The sequence below is a fragment of the Helianthus annuus genome, chromosome 7 (assembly GCF_002127325.2).
Source record: "Helianthus annuus cultivar XRQ/B chromosome 7, HanXRQr2.0-SUNRISE, whole genome shotgun sequence".
Classification (NCBI taxonomy): domain Eukaryota; kingdom Viridiplantae; phylum Streptophyta; class Magnoliopsida; order Asterales; family Asteraceae; genus Helianthus; species Helianthus annuus.
The window spans coordinates 99,108,649-99,113,462 of record NC_035439.2 but is presented as its reverse complement, the minus strand read 5'-3'; the positions used below and the strand labels follow the sequence as shown (position 1 = coordinate 99,113,462).

General features: G+C 35.7%; 1 long non-coding RNA gene across 1 annotated transcript; it reads right to left on the bottom strand.

Moving 5' to 3' along the window:
• Positions 1–1,892: 1,892 nt before the first annotated feature.
• Positions 1,893–3,656, bottom strand: LOC118480589. Its single transcript, XR_004863447.1, has 3 exons — positions 3,433–3,656; positions 2,527–2,691; positions 1,893–2,432 (listed from the first exon to the last, which is right to left on the bottom strand). It is a non-coding gene; the product is annotated as an uncharacterized LOC118480589 (long non-coding RNA).
• Positions 3,657–4,814: the final 1,158 nt, after the last annotated feature.

Below are 4,814 nucleotides of genomic sequence, written 5' to 3'. Positions count from 1 at the left end.
ATCAATAAGTGCAATCAGAGTCGGCTCTAGCATAAGCCAAATGAGGCAAGGGCTTTAGAAAGAGAAGGGAAAAAGTGTTATGAGCTCCTCTCTTTTTTTAAAGAGTTTCTTGAAGAAGATGAATAAGACAATAAAGAAATTGAAAATAGGTCAGTGATGTAATTATATGACATTTGCCTTTTTACCCCTAGATTCTTGAGTATTCATAGACTTGAAGTTTATCGGGGTGGTGATTCAAAATTTCTATCAATTGTCGGTTGTGTTTTTTGAAGACTAAGAGATTGAGCTGAATTGGTAAATCAAAAACCGAATGCGGATGTGGTTAAAGTCGAAATAGAGAGATCACATGGTGTTATTTCAAGTTGTTAATTATTCGTGAAGATTGCAGTATAGCAAATCAGTGGAGGTTGGAAACCATGCAAACAAAGACTTGAAGATTCATTTCAGGGGAATTTGTGCATAATGAAGATAATCCAAGCCCGCATCATCAATCAATGGGGAATCAATTGAAGATTTCAAGATGTCTGATTGAAGTTGCAGAATATTCAAAACACGGCTCTCGTTATCAAAGATCAAGATTCGACAGTGGTGGCCAAGGGGGAATTTGTTAGTGCATATTTTGTATGTCTGCCACGGTGCGAATAGGCTAGATAGAGCATGTGTTGAATATTGTATAGATTAGTGTGAAAAATGAACGGAACTTAATGTTTGAAGGCCTTTCGCACGAAAGAGTCTTTCGTGCGAAAGGGCCTCAATGCTCCTTCCGTGCAAGAGAGCCTTTCATCCCTGATGCTTTCATACGAAAGGTTGTTGCCTATAAATAGGGGACTTGGCTGCTCTCATTTTAAGTTTTGGTTCCCAGAGGGGAAATGCTAACGAAATTTCTCCAGAATTTCGCCAACTTGTAAAAGATGTAAACTCTTTCGGTATGAATGAAGCATTCAACTTATAGCTAACTATTCTGCTTCTACTCCATTCTTAGTAATAATATTCTACCGAATTAGTCCTATCGGAGCCAAACTTCCGTCTAATCCCGTCGGATCCTGGACTCTCAAAAGCATTTATGTCGCTCATACACCCGACGACACCAAAGAAAGCCAACCAAACCCAAAGGTCGTATGAGGCAACCGCCTTTAAAACCAATGTTGGTCATTTCTGGTCAACGCGTGTACTTAAACCTCGCCATGCGGTTGGACAATTATACCACCACTATTGACGATAGTCTAAACTACCAATCATGTTGGGTATTCCATGTTTTTTTAAATGCACTTCGTAAATTGGCATACACCTAAATATTAAATTTTTATATATAAGCGTATGTAAATTTTGTAAATTTATTCTACTATAAATTAAAATTATATATATATATATATATATATATATATAGGGTTAGGATCATGAGTGAACAACATTCTTGTTTGTGAACAGAGTGAACCAATCTCAAGCATTCATTTGATTAGTAGATGAAAAGATTAGGATTGTAATTATACATTTAATATTTTTTTTTTAAATTCATTTTCTATAATGACTAGCAGTTAAATGTCATTTATTTTCGGAAATTAGATTTCCTTTCATTATATCAAAGATTTTATTATATCTCCATCCAATATTCTCAAAATTCAAACATATCATCCTCTTTTTTTTTAACTTACGACGATGAATATTTAAGACATTCAGGAATCAACAGCAATACACTTGTGTATACTCGGTAAAACATTTGTGTATATATGCACGGACACTTGTGTATACTCGGACATAAACCTGTGTAAACTCATAAATACTTTTATTAAAAAAAGCAAATACACTTGTGTATTGCAACCATACACTTGTGTGTTAATGCAAATACACCAACAGAATCAGAACATGTGCATTTCTACTACATTGTACATTTATGTTCCCAAAAAAAGCCAAAACCAGAATAACAATCAAACAACCAAACTTCCAGTTTCCATCATAAAAAATAAACCAAACTATCCACGTACCGACATATCGGAAAATCAAAACACATAGTCATAAACATATTATTGTCTACATCGAACGTTTTAAACATTAAGTCTATTCGCCACCTTGTATGCACCGCTTCAGCCATGACTTGATCGAGGAGCGTGTTAGCATGAGAGCACACAATCTTCACAACATACTTCTTCCTTAACCGGGTTAAACATGACTTTTTTGGAGTATGCTCAAGCGGGAACCCACTATCCCATTTAATTCCGTTTCTCCAAACCAAGTTTCCATGTGTCGCATGGCGAACACCCCACAATCAACACTATTGCCAACTGTCGCCCATTCAATTTCCAGCCTTTTCGGTATTATTCCTTGAAATTATACACCATCAACAGAGCACTACTACTGAACTTATCCAAACTACTACTGAACTTATCCAATTGTTCCGCATCATCATACTCAGTGTTACATAACACATCTTCATTCTATATTATTTGTACAAGTAACCAGATATATGTTAATGTTTTGTTGTACCCATTTATTAATAAATTTTAACAATAACATAAATAATATACTTACAAAACAAACTGTGTGGCAGAAAAGACGTGGACTAGTTCGCTTTTTTCTGTTAACCTCTTCATAATTAAGCACTGAATCGCATCTCCCATCCACACACTAGGTTGGAAATCTTTCAATTGTAAGTACATTAGACCGATTCCAGACTCCGTTAAGAACACCATTTCCCTTCACATTATCCGTAAACTTAAATGACCGAAAAATGTTAATATCGCTTATGTGCATATGTGTATTGGTTGATTATACACATGTGTACATTTTACACATGAAGAGATTTTTCTAAAGAAAATTTTAACAGTACTAAACCCAACATGTGTAAACATGTGGACATTCGCACAACCCTATGTATTTCTTATGTACACCAATGTATATACAGTTGATACACAAATGTACACTTCACACTTACACATGTTAACTTTTTCCAAAAAGAAATTTTTAACACTACACAACCCAACAACATGTGTACACAGGTGTACCTTTGCATAACCCTGCCATCTTGTGTAAGCACATTCTTACCCTTCTTTTTCTTTGGTACAGCAACTCTGTACAAAAACCAGGTTTTTTAAGCAGACATTCAAAACTATACACAAGTGTACACCCAGTGTTTGGTAACTCTTAACAGCGATATACACAAGTGCACATCGACGTTATGACAACACAATACCCAAAACAGAGTACGACCAAAATTCTTATTAACCTAACCCCAACCTTCAAAATTAGTATTGTTTAAATTGATTAAAGGCTACTCAAAACACAATATCGAACCACAGATAAGTGATTAAACAAACTTTATAACTTCAAACTAATTTTATACACAGGATGCATGAAACCCTAGCTTTCGATTTCATATAATCAAACAAAAATATAAAACATACACAAACAGAAATGATGTACTGATTATTGTCATACCTATGCTTGGATTCCTTTGATTAAAGTCGTCGATTTGCCGCACGGTGTGTATCGATGAAGCAGAACCCAATCGTCGGGGGTATTAAGAAGAAGGAATGATATGGATTCTTTTTTCCTGAAGAGATTGTTATAATATCCACCCAAAACAACAATATGCGATGATTAGGGAAGAAAAATCTTTGAAAGATTCTTTAAAACCTCTTCAGTTCCTGGTTCCCAAAATTATAATTGGTAGAAAATTACATTACTAACCCTGTACGACTTTTAAGTTTGTTATATATTAAAACATAATTACAACATTGCCATTAGTATTAAATCTCATCATCTAGGAAATGAAGGGTCAAGATCTGTTCACTTTGTTCACAAATGAACCATTGTTCACTCTAGAACCCTACCATATATATATATATATATATAAGCGTAAATAAATATGCCTAAAATTAAAAATTATATATATAAGCGTCAGTAAATATACCTTAGCAGAAATGTTCAAAGGTATCGCGTGTTTTTTTCTCCGTCATCTTCAAATACTCGTCGTTGATGTCATACGTGTTTTCGTAGGCGAGTACACGTACACTGTTGAATTGAAGTGAATCCTAGACATCCTCTCGCGTCCATTTTTTTTGCTTAAAGTAGTCATACTTATCCTCCAAATCTTCGTTAATGCGAAAAAATAACCTTCTGCTCATCTGAAATTAGCGCCTAAAAATATGGGGGTTGTGAACCGGTGCAGGACCGAAATAATCTTTCATTAGACGAGCATTTGCGGCTTCACGATCTCGCACAACATATCCCCTCCTCAAGATCGGGCGTGGGGGAGAAGGATTAACATGTTGCATGACGTTAATCGCGAGAACAGACGCACTTGTAACCGCTTCTTCCTCCTATGCGGCTTCGTCGTAACCAATAAAACCTTTGGTATAGATCAATGAACGATTCTTACGACGGAGGCGAAGACATTATGGTAATGAGAGTTTTTGTAAAGAGTGTTTTTGGTTGAGTTGATTAGGTATAGAATAGGTTTTATGTGGAGTTTATTTGGTTATATGGGTATATATTTATAGTTAGAAAATATTTTTTTATTGTTTTTTACTGTTGCTAACGGTTCAAAATTCTTGATCAGATCAAAATACACCCGTTATAGACATGGGGGGGGATGAAATCATCTCATAGCGCCCGAGGGGGGTGTACCCCGACGCGATGATGAGAGATAGTGGGGTATAATGTTTATAATGTGCGACTAAGGAAGGATTTAAGCCAAAAATGTCTCTACTGATATGGCGTCCACATGACAAAAAACCCCGGGGCTTCAACCACTACATACGGCCTTAGTCATAACCACCTCCCACTTTATTATGAAACTGTCACTCATCGTGTAAGTC